This window comes from Oryzias melastigma, linkage group LG12 (genome assembly GCF_002922805.2).
Source record: "Oryzias melastigma strain HK-1 linkage group LG12, ASM292280v2, whole genome shotgun sequence".
NCBI lineage: Eukaryota > Metazoa > Chordata > Actinopteri > Beloniformes > Adrianichthyidae > Oryzias > Oryzias melastigma.
Genome location: NC_050523.1, coordinates 3,068,817 through 3,095,466, shown reverse-complemented (window position 1 = coordinate 3,095,466; position 26,650 = coordinate 3,068,817). Strand labels below are relative to the sequence as shown.

The following is a 26,650-nucleotide window of genomic DNA, read 5'->3' as shown; positions in this document are numbered from 1 at the left end:
ATGCGGTACAGGACACAAACCAGTATTCGGTTAGAGTTAGGGTACCAGTTCGTGTCTTGGCCTTGTTCGCACTTGGCGCCGTCTTTGGTACAGCATTCGGTGCTGGGTTATGGCACCGGTACAGGGTTAGGAGGGTACTGGTACTGGACGTTCCGTACTGCATGTCCAGAGAGTTGCTGAACTCTGATTTTACAAACATTACCGGGTTGCTGAGCGCACCAGTACCCTATCCCACTACTGGTACCTGTGAAGTACAGGGCCCAAACTGATACTGGGATAGGGTACCGGTGTTCCCCGCATCCCACTACTGGACCGCTTCCAGTTTGCAGCCTGGAGGTTTGGGATGTGATTTTGCGGGAACAGCCAGCACGTCAAAAAATGACAAGTTGAAGGCCTGAACCACACGTCCATATGTGATGACTTGGAGGTGAGAACGTTGGATTTAGCATGAAGAAGTTGAACTTCCAGCACTCGATCAATGAACGCCTGTTTTGTACGTAGAGCCCACAACCGGACTGTGTTTACAAGCATTTACATGGACTTTTCATTGGAAGTTGTAGCTTGAGGCCGTGTGAACGTAACTCAAAAGCAAACTTGACTAAAGACAATCAATTACAATTTTTTAGCATCCCATATCCATCACACTGGAGCAGCATCTCTGCATGTCCTGATTGCTTCAGTTCCCTTTTTTCACCTTCAATCCTTTTATTTATTTTACTTAGATTTCAGTTTGTGTATCCTAAGCAATAAGATCCTCCAACAATCTTCTATTGTGACAAACTTGGTGTGTATTTGTGTCATTTTTGTGTGTTTCTGCAGCGTCTGATCACAAAAACATCTCTGTTGGTTGAGAGAATCCCCCTGCAGGTGAACACTCGCCCATCCTTTCCAGAGGGAAGTTTAAGGGTTCCCTCTGCAGAACCCATCCGTCACTTTCCTCCCCTTTGTTTCACCTGCGCCGCGCACGCCGAGCACGCCGCGGCGGCGCGCTGCGTGCGCACGGGAAGCGCCATCAATCACCGCGGAGTCTTTTGGCGCAAGCGGCGTCCCATAATTAGATTTGTCCTGCTGCCTGGGAATCAATCCTCCCGGCGAGCTGCGCGGATAACGATCTGCGCGCGTGCTGCAGCGCCGCGCGCTGCCTCCTGATTAATAGATGCCTGCTTTGCTCTGCAGATCCGCACTGATCACGCACCGCTGTGGCTCACTCACGCACGCTGCCACTTCCTAAAAGTCGCCAAACTGTAATATTACGCAAAAATGTGTAGATTTTCTCCGCAAATGTGCGCAAAAACTTCTTATTAGGAATAATTTCTGAACATTTCTCAAAGTTATCTTAACTTTTCCTCCAATCAGACGCAAATGAATTATTTAATTCCACTTTAAACTCGTCAAATCATCCCGAATAAGGATGCGCTTTGGGGAGATTTGCAGTGCGGGATCAGAGGAAGTTTCCAAAGATGAAATCAGAGACTCACGTTCTGCTCTGGAGCATCGCAGCGCGGCGGATGAGCCCGAACCCCCCCAGGTCTGCGCTCTCATTCGGCCTCACAGGGAGCCGGCATCGCAGCCAAATTTCTTTCTTTTTTCTTTCTTCGATGCAGCGGATTTTTCTGCTGCAGTCAAAGAAAGCAGCGCGAGGCTGGAGGGAGGCGTGAGAGCGTCGGGGGGAGGGAGGGAGGAAGGATGAGGAGGAAAGGGAGGAACGGGAGGCAGGCGGCTCCGCATTTCCGCCTCAGACGGTCCTATCTGAGGCGAGATGGAGGCAAACACGAGCGCTGCCCGCATCCCGCCGGAGCGCATCATCCTGCGGGAGGATGCGCTCCGGCGGGATGCGGATGACGGATCCAGAGAGCGCGACTCACCGCTGACAGTCACAGAAGGGAAAGGAAACATCTGTTGACGGAAATAAACTGCATTTATACTCAGAAAAAACGATATTTGAGGATCACAAGAGTGAAATTTATTTTTTTTCATTGTTTTAGTCATTTTGGGGGGATTTTTAAAATCTTTTTTTAATTTAGCCTAAAACATGTTTCTAAAATTTGAAGGAAGAATTGATTGATTGGCAGCTCAAACCTGTTAATGGCACAAGAAACAAAAAATCAAACTAAAATATGACTTAAAAAGCATTAAATAAAAATTTTCTTGAGATCATTGAAAGCATGAAAACGTGTGACAAACTTTAAAGACGCACATCAATAAAAAATATATATTTTTTGTTTTTAACAGGTTCTTGTAGGATTTTTCTCAAAGTAGAAGACCTATATAAAATGCATTTCTACGTGTTTCTTAATTCAAATCACGTTGGATCAGAAAACCAGATGCTAATGACTTAAAAAACGACGAAGACTTTTTGATTTAGGCTAAAAAAATCATAATTATAAATTGTATTAAATTACACGCACATTTACATAAGTTACAACATTAAATCATCTTAAAAATATGTTCATTATGAACTTTAGATACGTTTAGGTGACCTCTGACTTACTCAAAGATCATACATTTTGCTAAAAATGCTCCAGATTTGATCATTAGTTCAAAATGTGACAATATTTGTTTAAAAATGTGTAAGTTGATTTTTCTATAACATTGGATAACTGATAAACATGGAACAAGAAAGTGAAAATGGGACATTTTTCCTATGAAATTCAAGTGATCATCTGAAAATGTAACAATTACTGAGATTAATAAAGTGCTAAATATTGATATTTGTTTGTTGTCATTGTTGATAATCATGGTGATAAATCAGCGTTTTTACATAGAGGAGTATCATTATTCATTATTAATAATGTGTAACTAAAGCCAAACTAAAAAGTGACTAAAGCTTTTTGATTTGGGTTAAAAGATTTCATAATGATAATGAAAAAATCACTGGGAATGATTTTACAAAAGAAAAAACATTTGGTTGAAGCAGAACTTTATGGGATTTTAACTACAAAATGTCTGTAATGTTTTGAAATCTACAGCAAACTAGATAATTAAAATAAACATTTAGCATCTATTAAAGACCCACTCCAATGCAAATGTTGTTTTTAGTGTTTCTTAATATATTCTTGTAGCTTTTTTAATGATGGACATATAAAAAGAAAATTTAACTTAAAATTCAATTTCTGAGGATTTCTTTGCAAAAGATCGTATTGGTGACATAGAAAATACACAATACAAAAAGGGTCTTGTGGGCGAGCCACATTCCCACCCGGACCACCTTATTCTGGGAAAACAAGCTTTTGCTAACTCGCCATGCTAACACCATTCAAAACTTCTAATTTCAACATTTTTAACTTCCAAAAATATCCTTGACTAGTTATAGGAACCAATCGATTGAAAGAGTTTATATTCATAGATGGTAAGGTTTTTTTTTTTTTTATTTCAAGATGGCTGCCCCTTCCCAAGGTCAAAGGTCAACGACACTTCAGTTGTGGTACTTTAGTGGTATGTGAGTGAAATTTTGTTAAGATCATTCGAACAAATCTTTCTTTTCCATATTGTGTGAAAATTGACCAAATATTATTTTGGCACAAAATGGCCGACAAGTCATAGGTCCTGTGGCCATCCCATAATACTTTCAAAACTTCCTTTGGATGTCCCAACGCGTTGCTTTTTGTTTTGTTACTCTTAATTTAGCGTCTTTGTTTTCGTATTTGAAGATCATTCTAGAACCTGATAGTTTATAGATAAACGCATCATTCTTTCATTTTAGTTCTAAATTGAGTTATTTAAACGCATACATAAAATAAACTTCTTTGAGTTTATTTTACTCACAATTGAAGAAAACTTAAAATACAAAAGTGTGCTAATCTGTAAAACTTCTACAACATTTATAAAAATATTTAACGAGAAGGTTAGAAATGCCATTTATTGACAGATTTTGAGACTAAATAAATGTAATTCTCTTAATATTCTCTGTTATCTTTGGCTAAACACCATAAAACATCAAAATAGTGACTTCACATGGTTGTTTTTCTTATTGAGCCGTCAGTCATGGAGACATCCCACAATGTTTCCATCACCTTCATGGGAACACCTTCAGCATAAAACAGAACCCCAATCTGCAGTGACTCATCACGCCCAAAAGGATTAGATGGTGATAGATCTTCAACCATCTATCGCGAAGAAGCACCGTGAACTTTAATGAATGAGCCTCTTTCTTACAAATTCCCATCAAGGGACAAATTCAATGAGCGAGGAAGGAGCCTTGAAAGGACATCCTTGAGGAGTGGATTAGCGTTTCTGTCTGCTAGAAATGTTCACAGTATTTAAATAGTTTAATAGAAAAATACTCGCTGAAAAAGGATTCCTTTTAGTCTAATTGAATAAGAATCCACGAATATGTGCAGCTTAACAATTTAGTGTAATGTTCTTTATGTAAATAAACATGATGCTCTTAAAACCCTAAATTTAGACGGAAAAGTGTCCAAGTATTAGCCAGATTAAAGTAATTTATTGACAGATTTCTTACCAACTCCACATTCAAATTTACCTGCACACATTTTTTCTACCTTTTTGTACTATATTATTATTTTTTCTTCTTTTTTATTACTTCTTCTGGTATATATACTTCTTGATCCTGTTATTTTAAATTGTACAGCGATTCCTATTTGTTTCCTAAATCTAACTGAGACTCTTAAAGTTAGAATTTCAATATGCTTCAATGTAAACTCAATCCTGAACCCTTGAACTTTTAATCAAACTAGATCAATGGGGTTCAGGTCTGGAGAATATACTGACCACTCCATGTTTTCAAGATCTTCTTCTTCTGTCCTCAGGAGGTTCTTGCACATTGGTGCTAAAAGCTGTGGTAACTCTTCAGTGAAAAAAGCAAACGTCATTGCTAAAAGGGCTAGCATTGCGTTCAGCATCATCAACTATCCCACAGTTCAAAATGCTAATACAATAATTATACTAACAATGCTAACATTGCTAAAAGTCTTAGCATTGCATCATCAGCCATCTCAGAATAACACAGATAAAAATACTTAGCATGCCAACAATGCTAACATTGCCAAAAGTGCTAGTCATGCTAATCATGCTAATATTGCTAAAAGTGCTAGTCATGCTAATCATGCTAATATTGCTAATATTGCTAAAAGTGCTAGTCATGCTAATCATGCTAATATTGCTAATATTGCTAAAAGTGCTAGTCATGCTAATCATGCTAACATTGCTAAAAGTGCTAGCATTGTCTTCAACATCATCATCCATCTCAGAATAAAATATTGATTTAATTCCACATTTTGGTAATTTTGCTAACATCACTTAAAGTGCTAGCGTTGTGTTCAATTGCACCAACTATCTCAGAAAAACACATGACTAAAAATACTAGTTATGCTAATTTTGCTAAAAGTGCTACTACTGCGTTCAGCATCATCAACTATCTAAAAACCACATTACTAGAAATGCCTATTGTGTTTATTGTGCTAACAATGCTAATGTTTCTAAATGTGCATTGCTTTAAGCATCATCAACTATCTCAGAAATACACATTGCTAAAAATGCTAGTTATGTTAATCATGTTAATGTTGCTAACATTGCATTCAGCATCATCACCCATATCAGAATAACTGAAAATGCTTATCTTTATTATAACATGATAAATGTGCTAGCATTGCATTTGGCATCATCAACTATTTCAGAAAACCACATTGCTAAAAAATGCAAAAATTATGCTAAAATTGCTAAAAGTGCTAACATTGCGTTCAGCATCATTAACCATCAGAAAAATGCATTCTTAGAATTGCCTACTACTGTATATTTAATATACCAACAATGCTAATGTTGCTAAAAGTGGTAGCATTGCATTTAGCATAATCAACTATCACAGAAATACACATTGTTAAAAATGCTAGTTTTGTTAATAATGCTAACATTGCATTCAGCATCATCACTCATGTCAGAATCACATATTGATAAAAATGCTTATTATAATAATTATGCTAACATGGCTATAAGAGCTAGCATTGCAGTCAGCATCAACTATCTCTGGAAAACGCATTGCTAAAAATGCTAACATTGCTAATAGTGCTAGTAGAATCATCAACTATCTCAGAAATAGACATAGCTAAAGTAATTATGCTAACATTAGCTAAAGTGCTAGCATTGGATTGGCATCATCAACTATTAATGAAAAACGCAAAGCTAAAAATGCCTATTATGTTATTTTTGCTAACAATGCTAACATTGCTAATAGTACTGGTAGAATCATCAACTATTTCTGAAACAGACATAGCTAAGAATGCTAGTCATGGTAATTATGCTAACATTGCTAAAAGTGGTATCGTTGAATTTAGCATCATTTGAAAGACAGTCATCACACCACATTTTAAAAATGTTTAGTTGAGGATCACAAGGGTTTGGTACCACTGTGTTCTAGCTCTATGCAGACAGAGAAGGTTGGGGATAATCCTGAAAAACGACTTTAAGATCAGCCTCTAAACAGATTTAAATTCTTCATGTATTTCATGTTCACAGAAAAAAGCCTTTTTGTTTCATTCTGAAATGTGAACGATATTTTAGGATTAGTCTTAAAAGTATCTTAAAAGTGTTGCTGATTCAATCAACTTTAGACTATAAATCAAAATTATTAAAACTTTTCCTGCATTTAAGTTTTTTCCAGTCTTTTGTGCATTATTCTCCAAGCATCACATCCATTGGGAACTATTTAATTATATGTTGCAAAAGCATTTTGACCAATTCACATGGATGTATGATATGAGGTTTAATTGATTTCTAATTACATGCCTTGGTAAGCACATCATTTCATGCATAAAAAAACAAATGGGGTTGTTTGCATGGTCTGCTTTGGAATTCATCATGATGCTCCGCTTTGTTTGTCTGTGTAATTAAAGGCTACACTCGTACTGCAGCTCAAGTCTCCCACGCAAACACACCTTTGAAATGTGTACTTTGAAAAGTAGGTAATTGCTTGTTTTTGGCAGAATCTTCTACTGGTGAGTAAGCAAAAGCACAAAGTGAGAGAAAAAACTGACTAATTTATGGAAATTATTTTAAAAATTATTCTGCAGGTGCAGGAATCTCGGACAGAATTCACTTTTATTGTCACCATCTGGTGCTATAAAATCCATTTTCTTCATTCTGCAGATTTCATACGACGACCTGTTAGTTTTGTTGATAAACCATCAGATGTACTTTTACTTTGAGACTAAAACATTAGCTTTAAAAACTAACTAAGGCAGTTTTTTATGTTTAGTTTCACAGAAGACAAATGTAAATATGTAAAATTACAACAGTTTTAAACTAAATTTTAAAATATTGGACAAAATTTGGTCTAAATTCAAATGTCTTAAAACACAAAAGAGAGAGGAAAACAGGCAAAAAGAAGGTCAACGCTACACTTAAACCAGGAGGAATCAAGCCAAAACCAAGAGAATGAAAGCAAAAATCAATTAATGTCCGAGGCACCGTGATAGACTGCCATCCCACCCGGTGTGTACCCGAGAACAGCTTGACTTGGTACGCCAAGTCTGGACTTTATAGTCCCCTTTGAAGACTTATTTTCTCAAAATTTGTCAACTTTTTCTAGTTTCACTGGCGACTTTTCTGGTGTTGGACACTCAGATTTGAAGCATGTATCGTTGAGCCGTTTTGGTTCTAACTGAGCCAGAGCAAACACAAACGTGAAGCTCCGCCCACTCAGGAGCACTCTTGGGTGGTCAGTTTTACAGGTGGTACCTCGACAGCTGTGCCGAGTACCACACTCTTTCATATTTTATGATCAGAAGATTCTGCTGTGCCTTGTGCTTTTGACAAGTCCCAGCATCAATAATTATTTGTTGTTTACGTATGCATTTGAGGGAAATTCACTCTTTTCAGAATTGAGGTGTTCAACAGCGATGGATCAATGTTTAGTGAAGTGACAGCAAAGATAAAGCTTTTTCCCTCTCTAAACTCACAGAATTTGGCCAGTTAGCTGAACTTATTTGTAATTCTAAACAATATTAAAATGTTTTTACATATTTTTATTAATCTCTGTCCTTGAAAGGCTCTATGCAAATGATATGCTAATTAGGCAATTATGCCATATAGCGACTTCTAGATCGGCCAAAAGCAACTTTTCTCTGTGAGGAGTTGGCAATACCATCTGGAATAGGCTTCAGTAGCTCTCAATTAACGTAATATTAAACTCCTAATTTCAGATGAAGATGTGTGCTAGCATCAGACCTCTGTTGCTAACTCTAACAAAAGCATGCTAACACTTGATCCTTGTTACTCAGAACATACTTTAATTGTATGTCTAAAAAAGTTGAGATGTTTTTACCCATAATTACTTGTCTGTCACAAAGTAATGCATTTTCCCCATTTTTTAATGCAAATAAGAAGCTACATAGACAAAGACATCATTTGAGTATTTTTATATCATAAGCGACCAGCAGCCTGCTAGCCTGAGAGAATATAAAAAGCGGGTAATTCTGCTGATGGCCACCTGACTACTATGACCACTGCAACAATTTTTTTTTAAAATCTGGCAGCGTTATGAATTCTTATGCCGATGTCTCCCCATCTCGTGGTGGCACTTTTATTTGCAAACAGCACAGTAGAGGGCCTAGCTAAAAATATATAGCAATGAATGCTAGCAGAGGGACAAAATAGGTGTGTTTGTGCAACAGATTCTCATTCCCAACTCGCCACATATTGACGTTTGGTTAAGGACCTCTCCGCTTCAAAAAATTGATATCCTGGGTGTCCCTAACTGGTTGCTTTTTTATAACAGTTTACCATTTAAATCAGGGCTCCCCAACCTCCGGTACTCTAACCCTAACCTTGACCCGGTACAGGACGCGTACGGAATCTGTACTGCGAACCGGTACCGGAATAGAGCGCCTTGTACCACCCTTTAGCCAATCGTCAGTATGTGACGACTCAGGATTGAGAATGTGTTGGTTTGTGTGTCGGGCCTCCTTATCAAGCAACACAAAGCAGCATAAACATAAAGGATTCAGATTATGAACGTCAACACCGACAAAAATGATGAAGAATTTACGTTTTAGGTGTCCAAGAATGGAGAAATCGGAACATCTTCCACATCAGATGACTGCTAAAGATCATTTTTAGATCTTGGTAATGTCTTGTTTCAAAGATGGAAGTTCAAAACTTCAAAATTCAATTCAGCAAACCAGTGGGAGGCATTGGTCCATTTTCTTAGGTGTGCTGGATGGGAGTCCAGAACATCTTTGCTCCACCTGTTACTACATGGAGCATGAAATGAACTGCATGAATATTTGTATCTACATGTATCATCACTAGACCTCATTTGATTTTTTTTTCACATAAAAAACCTCTGAACATTGGTCATTCAAGCCCCCACAGATGCTGTTTCCTCACATTGGGAGGTTCCTTCCAGCTGCAACGTCTGCAGGCATCTGCATAAAAAAACATTGAGATAACACCGAGTGCTGTTGAATCACAAGAAAAATGGCCTCTGGAAGAGCCTATCAGGGTAAAACAAGGTTAATTACCTCACTTAATGCAGAGGGGGTGAAGAGTTGTAAAAGATGAGGCTCCAGCAGGGTGGGAGGAGGAGCATCAGCTGGAGGAGGCGTCAACAACAACAGAAAAGGGTGAGTGACAAAGTCTTTAATCTTCTTTAGTTGAACTGTGTAGTACAAAAACATCAAAATAAATGAGTATTTCCACAAGTAATCTTTCAGTGTTTGCAGTAAAGAAAAGCTTCAGATCATCCGTTCTGGAGCAGAAATACTATAATTTTGGTCCCACAAGGACAGGATTGTTTTTGCAATTTTTGCAATATTGGTGCTTTCTAACGTCATCATCACTTTCTGCCAATCAACGGGTGGCTATATTAGCTCAACTCCAACCATTTTTCTATGGACCTTCAACAGATGGGGAGGTACAGAGCGGAACTGGTTAATAGGTCTATTTAAAAATGTAAACACCTGAATACCGGATTGAACCGGACTGTACCGTGCCAGACCGCTCAGTGGAAACGAGGCTAAACAGTACCGGTTTTGGTACCACATCCCTAGTCAGGGGTGTCGAGAGGAAGTTTAGAAATTATTATGTGATTCCCACAAGCCCCTCAAGTTGGCGTCCGTTTTGTGGGAAAGGGTGAAATTTTTGCAATTTATGTATAATATTGGAAAAAAACATTTTGTATGAACAATCTTTATGACATTTCACACAAGTCTACAACCACAACTGAAGTTTTATTACCGTTGATCTCAAGAAGAGGCGACCATTCAGAATTACAAAGAAAAATTCTACTTTACACACACACACACAAAAAAAAAAAAATGACCTACTATATGAATTTCAGTGTATTGCCCCCTCACTCCTCGACCATCAATAAGAAACTACTCAGGAATAAATGATGAGAGTAGAAGTTTGCAGATTTTAAAGGGCGTTACCATGGTGAGCTCACAAAAGTGGTGTTTTCCTGTTGCTCGCACATGTTTTACTGAAATATTGTAAACATTTAATGATTCCTTGGCTAAAGCTGAGTGAAATGATATACGATATGAACATATTAGGAATGTGGGCGTGGTTAACAAAACCTAGCGTTGCCAAGGAGAGCTAAAAATTTACTTCTGCTGATTCTTCAACGAATGTCTGAAATCTGTTCGTCAACACGAGACAAGAAAAACATAAAATTGTTGCTATGGAGATAAAACGAACAGAAAAGCCTCCATTTAAAAAAATTGCTTCATGAATTTGCCACCTACAGCTCTGATCAGGCTGGCAGGGACAGAAGGAGAGGGGGAGGGGCATGTGGCAGCTGTTCAGCCAGTGAGTGTCGGGGGCAGGTAGCGTGCCGGCAGTGGCGGACCTAGCAGTTTGGGGGCCCCAGGCGAAAAATAAAATGGGACCGTCTGCAGTGGTTTTGTTTTTTAAAGATCCTTATTTAGGTTTTTCATTGATCCACTAGTAGACAGAATCAATGTCAAGAATCCTAATGTTTTGATAAACTGTAAACAAGATTAAAATAATTTCCAACCTAGGATGAAATCAATACGCAAAGCATTGTGATTTCAAGATAAAATGAAACGATTAGGATCTAAAGTAAAAGTTGCATGTGTGGAACAGGTTAATGCACACATATTTATTTTATTACTGGTTATTCATGTCGTGACGGCAGGTGAATCAATGCTTCACCTGCCTCCCCTGACTGCGCTTCCCTGGTTGAAATGTATTTTGATAAAGAACTAAATGGTGCTACATTGATCCCATTCCCGCCCTAATTATGTCCACCCACCCAGAGTCATTTTCATCTGCGAAATTGGAATCCAGGAAAACTGAATCCTCTGCTTGCTAACTTGCTATTGACTGGAATATTCCATTGCTGCAGAGGGTCAGGGGAGGACAAAACACTTCAAGATGATCCGTCTTATGCCATTTCAGTGGTTTGGGTGTTTTTTTTATGACAGAGTTAGATAAAAATGGGTGTAAAATTTATTTTAGGCACATTTTTTAAATGTTTAGCTTGTGGGCCCCTAGGCAATTGCCTACCTTTGTCTAATGTAGGGGTGTCAAACTCAATCGGGGGGCCAAAATCCAAAACACACCCTAGATCGCGGGCCAAACTAAAACTAGATTTAGAAAACGTAACTTTTTAACATAATTATGAAATAGATATGTTGCATTACATGTGATGACGCTAGAGTGAATGCTGTATGTTGAATTTGACCACTGAAGAGACATACAACTTCACTTATAATTTGCGTTTGTTTTCCAACCTGAAGAGTTGCTCGACAGCCTCTTTTGCCCTGTGATCTTTTTGATGTGTCACACCCCCAAAACCCCACAGAGAGCTTCTTCAAACATCTTCAAAAATGTCAAGTCCTTTTCCTCCTGGGAGAAAAATAGTCTCTTTCATCTAACACAACATCTCCTTAAACATCAATAATGGCATGTGGCTGCTCAAATTACCTTTTGTTTGGATTTGATTACATAAAATAGTCCTCAAGCACTTTAGTTTGTAATTCATCTCTCATCACACGGGGACAAAGAGCCTTATTGGTGAGGATTAAAAGAAGCAATCGACTCCTTTGAAGTGAAACAATGAGTGAAACAGCATCTTTGAGCTTTCCTCTCTTGAACTAATTATCAGCCCTGCAAATGACATCTGTGTGTGTGTGTGGGAGTGCTGGTGCTGTCAACTGCATGCGTGAGTAAGTGTCATGAGAAACTTAATGCAATCAGGCAAGTGTGGGCGGCAGTAAATGGAGAACACATCAGTCAAACGGACGTGTAATCACTCTCATCACGGAGCGGATGGAGGCTTACGGACAGTAAGACTAGAGTGAAACAGCTGAAGGAAAAACTGGAATACATAATAAATAAAAATCGATCGCTTGTGCGGCATTTTCTGGAGGTGGAACTCATGGAACTGAGGAGCAGGGAGGGGAGAAAAATCAGACTGAGTCCATAAAAAGAGAAACAACAAGCCTCAGGTGAAGAAAGAGGTAGATCTCTCTGTTCTGAGAAAAGAAAAAAAAACGAGCACTGACTCAGTTTATCCCTGAGGTCCAGAAACATCAAACCCAAAGATGTCACAGTGCAGAAATAAAGTTGTGTGGAGACCTGAGGTTACTGCAAAGTAGTAACAAGTTAGTTTTCAATAAACAGCCCGTTCTGACATTGATTTTCATCCTTTTAAACAATGTTTTTCAATAATATTGTGAAATGTAGCTAAAAAAGTTGATAACTCTGTGTGTTTATTTGTATTCTTGTGAACTGGTGAAGAAAATAACCTGAACATGAGTAGGAGGATCTCTAAAGTATCCTGAATGTTCAGAAGATCTTTTTCAACCCTTTAGCTTGTTTTACTTGGAAAACAACGAGTAGATCAATACTTTAGTGCAAAAAGTGCGAAATTATCAGGATGTTTGTATGATGGTTTGAACGTTTGAGGAAAAATTTAGTTTTTTTGATTTACTGAAAATAGCAAAATACTTTTTTTTTTTTTCAAAGTGTGCATTTCAAACGTAAACCGAGGCACAAACCAATAAACGAGAAACGAACAAACCAAACGGACCTGAAGACGCCTCAGAAGGATTAAACATCAGCAGATCGGGATTCAGGTCTCCCTTGAAAAAGAGGTTTAATCTCAATGGAATTTCCTGGTAAAATAAAGGTTAAAAAAGTAAAAATTCGTAAATATATTTAAAAAAATACGTATTAATACATGAATTTATCCCGTTTCTAAACTCCAGGGTTGCTGGAGCCTATCCCAGCTTATTCTGGTTGAAGACGGGGAAAACCCGTAACCCTGAATTCACACTGGTCCATCAGTGGTGCATCGCAGTATTATTGCGCGGAGTATTGCGCTTCAGCGCCTGGAGGCGTGGTTTGTCCCTGTGGCAAGCAGTTCGCTCCTGTCACTTTATATAAAACTTAAAACTTTAATAAAGTTTTATTTTGAAAGTACAATGGAAGGTTTTATTCTGAAACCCGGGCCTGTTTCCTGTTTTCTCACATGCCAACTGACTCAAAATAGAACTCCTGCGTAAAGCCAGCAGTGCGGAGAGACGGATGTCGGACACAGACATGGCGGAGGCGACGTAAACGTTACGATTGGATAACGCAACAGAGACGGACCAGTGGAAATCCGCTTTGAGTGGGGTGGCCATCTCGGCTGGAAATAGCTCCGCCCACCTAAACAATGCTCTAAAGATGGCGGAACTTTATAATCTAAAATTGATAGATTTGTCAGTTTCATCCACCTATCAATAATAAAAACATAGTTACAAACAGATTTGGACTTTGATTGAATCTAAAATCCTCTTTTCACTTCCCCTTCCTCGACACGCCCTCTACAAATAGAAAATAAAACAACAAACGTGATGTAAAGTTGAAGTTTTCAGCATATGAGTTAATAGGAAATAGTCTGAATTGTGTCCATCAAAAGTGACACAATCAGCTATTTATTAAATGTATGACATCACATTTATTTAGAAACTTTTAGCTGTTTGGTGTTGACATTAAACTTTATTGGGATTTATTTACTAAAACTTCTCCCACCCGACCATCTGAAGGTGTTGCAGAAGCGAGCGTCCGGTTTCTCTGCTCCTCCGGCTGTCAGACCCGCCGGCTTTGTGTCAGAGGAAGCTGGCAGAATGCTGAAGCAGCTGTTTGTCAGACGACGCCGACCCTCACACTTCACCAGCAGAGCTGTGGTCACTCTGAGGACAGGCAGAAGAAACCTCTTCTTCCTCTCTCACGCGCTGAAGGTGGGGATGGGATCCCATAATGCACGGTGTAATTTGTCATCTTCCATTAGGGTGCAGCATAATAGATGGATAGTGACAGTGATGTTAATCGGTTTTACCCTCTTAGTCGGCTAGAGGTTGGCGGAGGAGACAAGAGCTGAGCGAGGAAGAAACTAAAGGAGGCAGAATGTTGCTTCTTTATAGCAAGTTTTGTGATCATGAAAATGTTTTACCATAAACACATTTTTAAGGGACTTTCATTATCAACATTTGGCTAAAAAACAATATTTAAACTGTTGAAGTTTAGATTATTAATTTATTTCTTACAGCAAATTAATTCCAAATCATAATGCAGCCACCTCCGTGCTTTACCATTAAGATGAAAGCACTTCCAATTTCTTCAAATCGTAAAAATCATCTCATCATCAGCTCTGTTGCTCAAAGAGACGAACCTTCACGACCACTTAAGTTTTATTCTTGTTTTAACGCCCCCAACCATATTTTTGTCTATCATAAATCTTTTAATTATGAATATGAAGTTTTTTGCCAAAATTAAAAAAAAAAACTACTCAAATGAAAATGGTGTTTTTAACATGTTTTTGTGGCATTTTTCTGATGATGAAGGAAGGACATGTATAAGAAACATAAGCTAAAATTTCCATTTCTGAGTATTTCTTTATTCAAATTGCTATGAATCAGGAGCAGGAAAAAAATACAGTTTGAAAAATATCATATTTGTGACAAAAATAAAAAATCTGCTGGGTGGGTCACAGGCTCTCTGCATTGGATCCAGAGATAATCTGAGCTGGACTTTTATGTTACTTTTTCTTGCGTAAATGGACGGACCTTGTCTTCAATGAGGCTTAAGCAACACGTTCTCATTCACAAGAAGACGAGGGTTAAGGACCCCACCGTGTCACTTTTTTAGTTAGAATACTTCAAGCATTTGTTTTTCTTTTTAACTTAATCCAAACTCAAATGCAAAATAAATAATAGTGGTCCCAGAAGTGAACCTTGAGGAACACCACATTTTATTGGGATTAATTTTGAATTAACCTGGTGCATCTCAACATACACTTCTCTGTTGTACAGATTTTTTTTAACTCCCAGTTTGACTTTTTGAATATATTCCGGGTTGGAGAATATTTCGTGTTTCCAGTCGTGCAAAAACTAACCTGACATCTCATTGAGCAGTTTTTTCATTGTTGCTATGGATACATCTTAAATGCACTAGAGTTGTAAACCAGATGATAGTTTAGACAAAAACTTATGTTTGAGACTAATATTGTGAGTTTTTGAGATTATTCAGTGTTTGAATTTGAACTTAAACCATTGAACGAAACATCTAAATCAACCAAAATCAGCTCTAAGTAACTTCTGTCAATTTTGTAGATTAGACTGGTTTATAAAATAAAATATGAGGGTAAACAACAAGGAAAACCTTCTTTTGTGAGATCTCGCCTCCACATTTTACCCACAATCCTGTTGTTTTCAGGCCTTCCTGTGATAAACACATTGAGGATGTTGGTGCCATTAAGAATGTATAAATTAGCTGGATGCTCCGTTGACCTTGTCCTTTCATGGTTGTCGTGGTTACACCATAAATGAGGTATAGAATGACACGTCCCGTGATTAAAGATTAAATCTCCGGTTGGTTTGAAGAGAATTTTTAAGTGAGTTTTTGCAAAAGGTTTGATGGGAAGTTAATGAGAGAAAAAGACTCTAGAATCAGTTATTTTTACAAACGGTGCATAAATATAATCCTAATTTACATTTACGGTAATTTCATAGGTCATTGGGATTGTTTTTAATGTGACAAATGCATGCAGGAATTTGCATGGTTGTTGCTATGGTTACAATTCACATGGTGATATTCATCAAAGATGATCATTTATGATCATTTTCTGGTTTAACAAAGAAACTAAAAAGTCTCTGATATCTTTTTGGCTGATCTGGGTTTAGTTTGGACCTTTTTCTACTCTTTTTGGTTCCTGTTTTTAACCCCGTTTGAAACACAAGTTGGAATAAAACCGTCTGTTCGTCAGCGACTGTCACAGATGATCCCCAGGAAATGATGCTCCACGGCGCCGCTCACCTGCAGGTGAATTATAGCAGAGTGATAATAGCACTGGGAGCTATCGATCGCTCCTCACAGGAATTCACTTTTGATTTACCGTCCCGCAGAAGCAGGAGGCGCTACAAGAGAAACAAGGTTGAGAGTTAAAGAAGAGACGACAAACAATGATCGATGATGGGGAGGCGAGGAGTCCGGGGGAGGGGGGGTAATGATAGGTAAAGACGAGAGTGTTCATTTCAGTGAACACAGACCCGAGATAAATGAATATGACTTAGATTCAATGCGGCTACAGTCCGTGTTCTAACGTCTTTAACCAGCGTAGAGGAACCACAATATGAATGAAACTCAGGGCTCCTCCTGCTGTTGTGGACTCAGAAAAAATCTAAAATCTCCCACGATTGTGAGAGTTCAGTTTAGAGGCGTTTCACACACTGACTGTATATAGAGATCTGGACCAAGTGAGTGTGATATCACCTGTAGAAAATGTCTTTATTATAAAAATAAAGTTGAAAATACATGAGAAGACCGTGGAAAATGTATAAGAATAACCTTAAAAAAAGTCAAAATTGTACAAGAATAAAGTCGTAGTTTTATGGGAAAAGTCTTAATTGTAAGAAATTAAAATTGAAAATAATTGATAATAATATATGAGAATTTAATTTTAAAAAGTTTAAATTTTGCAAAAATAAAGTTGTGCAATTCTGATAAATGTGTTAAGTTTTAACCAGAATTAATTGTAAATTTGTAATTTAAATAGTAGTAATTTTACAAGCAAGATGTGCTTCATGTTAAAGAGTTTTAATTTTATCAAAATGAATTTGTGCAAAAAAAAAACTGGAGCACATTCAGCAGATTCTGGACGAGTGGGTAGTTATTAAATTCCTCTAAATTTTCGGCAGCATAAATTAAATCAAACTTTATTTATAAAATGTATACCTCTATAACCAGTAAACCCAAAATGTAACATTTTATTTTTTTATTTTTCCCGAAAAATCACATTTTTTAAGCATAAATTTACAACCTCATTCTTAAATCGTTTTTATAGTTATTTACTTATATTACTTGTAAATTGTTGCATTTTTTGGTTATAATTTAAGACTTTTCTTGTGAAATTTTGCCTTTTATCTCATAATGTTAGAACTTTCCTCTCAAATATTTGTTATTATTTGTCCTTCTTTTGTGGTAGCCTTAATACTCTGTTTTAAATTTGCATCTTCAGCTAAATTCCCTGTATCTGTCTGGATTTAAGTGAGGTCAAAATGCCGGTGACTGTGAGGAAGCTCAGACACCAGCAGCAGGAACGCTGCAGCAGAGATGCATTTGTTAGCTGGAATGGATGAAAGAGAAGCAGAGTTTGGGGCATAAAAGGCAAAAGTTTCAGATAGAAATATCCCGGTCTTATCATCCCCCTCCACTGACAGCCACTGCAGCTCATTTGCATTCCATTGAGCATCTCTCCTGCATAAAAAAAGAGAGAAGCCGATGAGCAGTGGAGGGAATCAAAGGTTCCTGCTAGACGTCTTCCCTCCCACTCCTGCATGTCTCACTCATCAATAAAGCATGTATGACTCACAGCCGGGAAGTCCTTCGCTCCTGAGTGAGGCGGTAAACCTGCGCCTCAGCACTTTTCTGAAGGAGCTGACGGGTCTCACCCAAAACAAAGCTGGTTCTCCTAATGACTTCTTAGAAACAAGTATTTGTTCATTTAAAGGATCACGACACAGCAGTTCTCAGAACTGTTTTCTTGAATAAAAGGCTGTTAGAATCTTGATTTGATCCACCGACTGTATTAGAGAACTGGACTGAGTGACTCCTCCCACCCTGGCTCCAAAAAGCTAAAATCCCAGAGTCAGAGAAAACATTCTTCATCTGATACTTTTTTATTAACATCCTCTTGCTAATACTAATGTCTGTAGTTCAAGATATTTAAATTATAAACCAACCAATCAGATGCCTCAATAAAAGTAGGAGGAGCCTCCCGGCCCAACATTTTGTCTAACATTTAAAACGACTGACTTTCAAGTGGTAGGGGGTGTGGCTTCCCAACAAGCTCACCCATGTTTGGTGGGAGTGGTTACCATAGAAACGTTGACTCCAATCACTGCTTACTGATGACATCTGGCTCCAATATATCAAAAAAATGGTGAACTCTGGTTTCTGTAATCCAGATTCCCTGCAACAGTCTACAAGATGTTCTAGAGGACTTCATGATTCCTTCTGCTGAAGATGGAGATGCAGGTTTCATCCTCCAGCAGGACCTGGACGCTGCTCGAAATATTGAGGATGGACAAATCATTAGAAAATACTGGATTTGGATTTGGTGGGATCAGAATCTATGTCTGTCTTTTTGAGAGATAGGTAGTCATTCTGCACGGTATTTTAATTTTCTGAAATCCTGTTTATGTGAGTTTTAAAAGATTTAACCCCAATTTATATAAAAATGGAAAAAAATAGGTACATAAATAGATCCCGAATCTATATTCATTTAAATTTTATTTTTTTAATGGAATTATGTAAATGGAAAACATGTTTTCATAATATTTTAATCTTTGAGAAGGGGTCTTTCTACATAAGAATATATTAGGGCTGGGAATCGATTAAAAAAATTAACAAATTAATCGCAAACTGTAAAAAATAATTTTCTTTTAGTCTCCGTATTCGCTGACCACTTATAATCTGCGATTAATAACAATATGAAATCACACACGAAGCTCTACATTTAGAACATTTATTTTTAATTACTGCTGTCAATCAATTACAAAAAAAAATCGTATTAATCGCACTTTTGTGTTGGGATTAATCACGATTAATTGCAAAGTTTTACCAGGTAAAATGTATTTGTACAAAATGGCATCAGATCTCAGATCAAATAGTCAGCTTTTTTGTTAAAAAGTGATCTAAACCACAAAAATAACAAGAATTAAGTACTAAAACATTACTGAATATTTATTTATTTTGTAAGTGACCATCATAGAATAATAACATCTGACGAAATGTTTTAACGCACGCCGTGGAAGCCTGAATCGCCGAGTTACATATATACAGTATAAATATATATTATAATTTTCAGGTGTATGTGGATATTTAGATTTTTTTGTTTATCCTCTTTATTTTGTTTTTGTTTTGATTACTCTGAATAAACTAATTCCAATAAACCTACTAACTAAACTAACTCAGTCACCCACAGATGTCATGAGTAGAAAAAAGAAACTAAAGACTGTAAACGTGTTTATTTCTTCTGAATCCTGCCTCTAGTGGTCTGTTAAGGAACTGCAGCACTGAATGTCTCCTTAAATTCACTAGCAGAGGGTGGAGGCTCCACTAACAGGAGTTGACTCGCAGTGGTCCATCATCACCAACTGGATTTATGGCTCTAAAGAGCAGCCTGGTAACTCTGCGGCGCATCATTGTGGAGCTGTCAGCTCGCTCCTGCAAACTATTTGTCTTGTTCTCCTTCTATGTAATTCAATTAAGATTAGAGCTGAAGGTCTGTGTGGACCAAAGCCTGCAGGAGACGGAGCGTTTGTATCCAGCTTCAGAACCCCTAAATCACAAGTAGACTTGTAAACACTCTGGAGTTTTCTGTGTGAACGAGGTGGTTGTGTTTCATTTCTGCCGCTCGTGTTGAATCAGACTCAGCAGGAATTGGAGGGAGGAGTCGGAGGGGAAGCTTGATTGGATCAGGGTTCAGACAGTTCTGTTTCAGTCGTAACGGATCCACACCTCTGTCATGGAGGCGGTGAGCCCTGAGCGAGCACTTTTCGGACGCGCTACAAAAGAAACGAGTGACACCACTTCAGCGGCTGACCTCAGCAGCCTCTCAGAATGAATCAGAAGACGTTCCTCTCTGAGGCCATTCTGGAACTTTATCCTGTAAAATGATTTCTTGGAGATCCTCTGATCAAAATGGTGTTTCTAACATGTTCTTGTGGCATTTTTCTGATGATGGAGCACAAATATTGAGAAAATTAGGCTTAAAATTGCATTTCTGAGTATTCTTTAGTCAAATTGTTGTAAATCAGAAGCAGATTTATAAATGCTGTTTAAAAAAGATCCAATTTGTGACATAGGAAATACGCTGGGCGGAGCCACAAGCTCCCTGAAACAGGGAGGGGAGGGGCTTTCCACGCCAAAGGCCACGCCCACAAGTCAGAGGCAGGGGCGGACTCACCAGTAGGCAAAGGTTGGTGGATGGTTGAGGGATACCCTTAATTTTATTAGAACAAAATTGTAAAATTATGAGAAAAAATTTAAACTTTATGAACATAAATTAATAAAATCATGAGGAAAAACGTCAAAATTGTACAAGAAAAAAAGTCATGAATTTATGAGAAAAAAGTCAAAAAATAAACAACTTAAAGCCATAAATTTATGAGGAATAAATGTCAACATTTTACTGGGACAAAGTTGTACATTTTTTAGAAAAAAAAAGCCAAAATGTTAAGAACATAAAGTCATAAATTTATGAGAAAAAATGTCAAAATGTTATGAAGATAAAGTCATAACATTTTAAAAAATATATCAACATATTACTAGAATTAAGTCAAAAAAATGTGAGGAAAAAAACAAATTTATAAATGAAAACTCACAAAATCGTGGGGAAAATGTCAAAATTTTACTAAAACAAAGTTGGAAAATTGTGAGAAAAGGCAAAATTTTATTAGCTTAAACTCATAAATTTAGGAATGAATGTCAGAAATGTACAAGAATAAGTCGTAAAATTAAGAGAAAAAAAACAACATTTTATAAACATAAAGTTATAAAGTTATGAAATTTTATTTTGACTTTTATGAAAAAGTCAAAATTTTACTAGATCAAAGTTGTAAAATTATGAAAAAACAAATCATTTTCATGATCATTAAGTCATAAAGTATGAGGAAAAAAACAATTTATTTGCAAACAAGTCAAAAATTTACAAGGAAAAATGTTCAAATTTTACTAGATCAAAATCAAAAATTATGAGGAAAATAGATTAAATTTTATGAACACAAATTCATAAAATTCTGAGGAAAAAATGTCAATATTGTACAAGAAAAACGTCATGAAATTCTGAGAAAAAGCCAATAAATTAGGAGCTTATGAGGAATAAATTGTACTGGGACAAAATCGTAACATTTTTAGAAATAAGTCTAAATTCTATGAACATAAAGTCATAAATTTATGAGAAAAAAATGTCAAAATGTTACTAGAACAAAGTCGTAAAATTATGACAAAAGCCTAATATTAATAACATAAAATTATTCATTTATGAGGAAAAAATATCAAAATTGTACCAGAACAAAGTCATAATATTATGTGAAAAACTGATGTTACAAGGAAAAGATTTTTAAAAAATGTTCAATTTAGTTTAAAAATGTTTGAACAAAGACAATCAAACAATATCAGTTCAGTTTATGTTTCAACTTAACTTATAACTTTATTTTTTATTCCAGATATGATTGCAACTTTTTAAGTAATAAATTTACTATTTTTTTCTTTTCTCATAATCGTACAAATTTATTTTTGTATATATCATTTTCTTTGGTCCTCATACTAAAAAAACTGAAAAAAGAGAAAAGTCAGGTGGATCCAGAGGATCAGGTGATCCAGAGGATCAGGTGGATCCAGAGGATCAGGTGGATCCAGAGGATCAGGTGGATCCAGAGGATCAGGTGATCCAGAGGATCAGGTGATCCAGCAGATCCATCCTGATGCCTGAACATGAAAGCTGGAGCTTGTGAAGGAGGCGGCGTTCAGATTTAAGAGCCTCAAACCTCCAGCTGACGGGATTCATGAGCAGCTTTTTAGACTTTTCAGAAGGACCGTCCATCCGTCAGACTGTCTCCGCAGAACCGAACCCGAACGTGGCAGAACTCAGAAGCTGTTTCTCTGAGTCTTCCTCTGGCGTGTGAGGAGACGGGGAGGGGGGCGTCCTCAGTCATGCGGGTGACGACTAATTTGGCTGGGAAGAAAAAGCGCTGAGCTGGCAAAGCCCGGCTGTCTTGGGAAGGTCACAGCATTCCCATGTCACTGATAAATGAGCCGTATTTTAGGCTGCAGCTCGCCGCCGTTCTGCTCTGCTGTCTTTTAAAAGGTAGATGGGGGGGGGGGGGCTGTCTGTTTGGTTTTCCTTCCAAGATCCTGAAAGGAAAACTCACAAGTGACCAGAAAAGTCCACAAGAGTTCTACTTTTATTTTTTTTATATGTAAAAAAACCACATAAATTTAGAAAGTTTTGTTTTTTTAAGCCTAAGTTCTCGAATGGTATCACCATGACAACATGGATGCAAAACCCCAAACTGTAGAGTTATAAAAGCAATGACAGATAAAAATAAATATTCAAAAAATTGTACTGCAGTTATAAGATTGGACAGAAAGCGAAGAGCGCCATCTAGAGTCAGACGATGGCTTTTCTGGACTGTTTTATTTTATTACTGTTTATTATTTATAAATTGCCTGCGTTATATTATCATTTTTTAATTAACTCTCCTTACAGGTGAATATGAGATTTAAACAAACTCAAGCAAAAAAGGTTAAAGTTTATCAGCATTTACTCATGAAACGCCTGATATTCAGACGGTTCAAAAACACGATTTATCAGAAAACAAGAAAAAAAAAGCTCCATTAGGATTGTTTTGTCCTCGTTTAGACTCCAAAAACTCCATTTGTGTCCAACAAAATGGAAAATATTCATTTAAACTTTAAGCTAAATTAACAAAGAGACAAACGAGTAATTTTAATGCAATAAAAAGTGAAAAGGTTGTGTTTAACTGACAAACATCTGGTTCTAAAATAAAAAAGAAACAAGAAAACAGTCGTGCACTTTTCAGCTACAACCAACAGAGGGCGCCATTTACCCTCATTTTACTCAGTTGATCCTCTAGTAAAGAAATAAATAGAAACTTATAAGAAACTAGTGCAAATGTAAAGAATAAAAGCCGGGTACTGCAGTCTACACACGTGCACGTGCACGTGCACGCCTGCAGACTCAACCACAGTTTGCAAACGCCGCCTCCAGAATAACGTTGATCGTGTTAAGAATTAAAAAAATTACAGTGAATCAAAGAATCCCCACTAGGGGGCGTTTCCCTAAACATCCACCTCTTTCCCCAGACCTCATCTTTGTCAACATAGGAGTTTCCGCCCGTCAGGAAGTGGATGACTGATCAAAACCTGACTGAAATAATCCAAAGCAGCTGCCGGGTCCCCTTTGACCCGCTTGGATCTGCTGATCCACGAGGAACACGAGGAAAGAGGATGTGATTGAATCACCTCAGTGAGCCCTTCGACTCCCGGCCTCTAAATGAATCACAGATGCTGCGAGTCAGGAACAATTTATCTGTCGTCCCGATGACATCAAGTCCTGCGGCAGAACCGCCGGGGTTTCAGAGCGAGGATCTGATTTCGTCAGTAATGTGTGGCCGATAAGAAACAAAGAAAAGAAACCCAGAGCGTTTCCAGTGCAGCTTCCTGGAGGAGAAGGGTTAACTCGTGCTGCTAATGGAAGTCTCATGGTTTCATGGAAGAATGAGACCCACAAACCCCATGACAGGAGTTCATCTGCCCTCCACCAGCTCGATGAATTTCACAGGACGAGGTGAAGCGTGGCTTTGCCTGCAGGACTGCACCATCATCACATGACTCAGAGCAGCACAGAAAGGAGCATTATCCATCAATGGGTGTGTTATGTCACTTAGTGTTACGGTGTCTAATAGGTTTTCTTTTAGATTCGGGAGTTTAGTACGCTTGAACAGACTCACTCTGATGAAAAATTGTGGCATTTTTCTGATAAAATTCAGCTTAAAATCGCATTTCTGAGTATTTCTTTATTCAAATCGGGAATCAGATAAAAAAAATGTGTTTTTGATGTAGAAAATAAAGTGGGCGTGGCCACAAGCTCCAGCTCCGCCCCATTCTAAAGCACCCACCTGCAGACAAATTGATCCATGGATGTCTTTGTTTTCCTCGTCTGAGCTGGAATCTGGATCTAATATTTCTCGCCATTTTTTGTTGCGCTGCTAACATTAGTGTTTGAGGAGCTGTAGGATAGTGGGAGGGCATGTAAACAGAGAACTCTCAGCAACAGAGAAAGGAAGGACACAACTATAGAGCTGTAACAAGTTTCCAAGAACTCAAATATTTGTTTTTTCTCCCTAAAAAACACAAGTATTAATATTTGTAACATCTGAGACCCCTATTCTTTTACATTTTCTCCAACTGTGATGTCATCATTCTTTATTGACGATTTGTCATTTTTTCTCGGTGTGAAAAATTAATCTTCACCGGGTACTAGGCGCATTGAAATTTTGGTGAATTTTTGAGTTTGTCGGAAAGGTTAACGCGCAGAAATGGTCCTCAACAAAGGTCAGGGCAGGCAGCAATTTTTTTTTAAAGAATACTTTAAACTAAACATGTTTTATCATCTGCTTAAAAGTAGCATTTTCTGTTAATTTTTGTGTTTTTTTTTTAATTATGTTTTGGTTTTCAGAGAATTCCATCTTTAAGAGAAAAGTCTATTTGTAACGTTAATTTGTCAATAAAGTTTTTTTTTACCATTTCGGTTAATTCAGGATCTTTATAAATCTATAAATCATAGCCTAAAGTTAATTAAGTTTAGGCTATGTAATTAGCATTGTAAAATGCAGAGTAATGTTGGATTTTATATACATAAACTAAACTAAACTGCATTCTCTACTGTAACCGGAAGTAAACTTTCAAAGTAAAGTGTCAGGAAACTTCCCATTTTTAAAGTAAAAGTATGTTTTTCGTAGATTAAAAAAAAAGACTTAAGTTTATTTAAAAAAAAAAGATTTTGATTAAAAAAAAAAAACAATTAGTTTGAAATATATGTATTAAAAATAATTAAGAGATTATGTTAAAAATTGATTCTGGATTTGGAAATGGTTTATTTTAAGCAATTAAAGTGAAAATAAAGTTAAACAGGACAAACAGGAATATATATCTATACAGAAATAGATCAAACATAAAATAATTAGTCAATACATGATTGGAAAACATTTCTTTTATCAAAAACAACTTTTTTCTTGCCTAAATGATCAAAATAGAACAGAAATTTAGAAAATTTTAAAAATGAATATAATTCTAAGAATATTACAAAAATCTTACGATCCTCTAAAGTTAAAAAATTCAGTTTATAAAGCATGTTTGTCGTAAACCGTGTCAGTATAGATGAAAGGACTGAATGTTTTCTAGTTGTTTATGTTTTGTTTACATCTGAAGTTAACCAGGAAGTTGACAGAAAAACTCCTGAGTGGCAAATATAAATACTTTTTTTGAAAATTGTCATTTTTCTGAGATCCTCTTTTAAATAAAGTTTAAATAATGTTGATTAAATGAATAATATTTTTAATTTCTATTCATCCAGTAAAAAGACATAAAATAGCCATTTAAACCTAATTTGTTAAATAGGAAGAATTGTGAGAACCACTTAACAATCTATAACCCTTGAAACAACAAATTCTTAATGAACTGCCGCTCTTCAGAAACTATGTCATTTTTTTGGGCTAAATCATAAATACAGGATTACTGGGAACGCTTTGTAAATAGATCAAAAGATTTCTAAGACGTGTCAAACATTAAAATGAACCCATTGGGTCCTCAGTAGGAACCTCAACACTTCCTGATAAATCAATCCCTCTAGTGGTCACTTAGTGAACTGACTTGACTCAACACAGTTTCAAACTTCAACCCAGAAGTTAAATAGTTACCGCCCCGTTCCCTGATACGGCAGTGTTATTTGAACCCGACTTAGTGAGAAACATTTCTTCAGAAGTCCATAAAAAAATCAATATGAAAATGTTTTTAAGTGGTGAAAAATATGAAAGATTTAAAGTGGCAGATAAGAAGTTTCCATTCTGTTTTTTCATGTCTTGTGGCCACTTTGAGCTCTTTATGTTAGGGTAAAGCTCTCCAAACAACAACAGATCTGTTTTCTAGCAGCTGTTATGAAAATCCCTCCCATCTCCGACCAGTCCAGCACTTATGACACGTCAGTTTGGATCAGGGGCGCTCAAGTCCGAGTTAAAATAAACAGTCTAAAAAATGACCTGGACCACATCTCTGTTTTAGTGTAACTGTGTGTGTTTTCTAGTGGATCCAGTATTCCAATGTATCACAATATGGACAGTTCCAGAACGTTCATCCATCCGTCTTCATCCGATCATCCAGGACCGGATCACGGGGCAGCAGTCTAATCAAAGACGTCCCTCTCCCTGGTCACTTCCTCCAGCTCCTCTGGGGGGACACGGAGGTGTTTCCAGGCCAGCCAAGAGACGTAGTCTCTCCAGCATGTCCTGGGTCTTCTCTGGGACCTTTGACCTTCGGAATTGAACTTCTCCCGTTATCTCTAACTTGCTTTACACTCGGATGAGGTCCCGGCTCGATAAAG

At 37.2% G+C, this 26,650-nt stretch overlaps 1 protein-coding gene and 1 long non-coding RNA gene across 3 annotated transcripts in view; both read right to left on the bottom strand.

Moving 5' to 3' along the window:
* The window catches only part of LOC112162867 (synaptic vesicle glycoprotein 2C), a 55,384-nt gene extending 53,729 nt beyond the window's left edge, over nucleotides 1-1,655 (bottom strand). For both annotated transcript variants that reach the window (XM_036214423.1, XM_024298806.2), the window contains exon 1: nucleotides 1,479-1,655. The gene's annotated coding sequence lies outside the window, so the exon portion shown is untranslated. The remainder of the gene's footprint in view (nucleotides 1-1,478) is intronic.
* A 7,476-nt stretch (nucleotides 1,656-9,131) lies between these two features.
* On the bottom strand, nucleotides 9,132-10,821 carry LOC118599467. Its single transcript, XR_004948843.1, has 3 exons — nucleotides 10,281-10,821; nucleotides 9,477-9,547; nucleotides 9,132-9,380 (listed from the first exon to the last, which is right to left on the bottom strand). It is a non-coding gene; the product is annotated as an uncharacterized LOC118599467 (long non-coding RNA).
* Nucleotides 10,822-26,650: the final 15,829 nt, after the last annotated feature.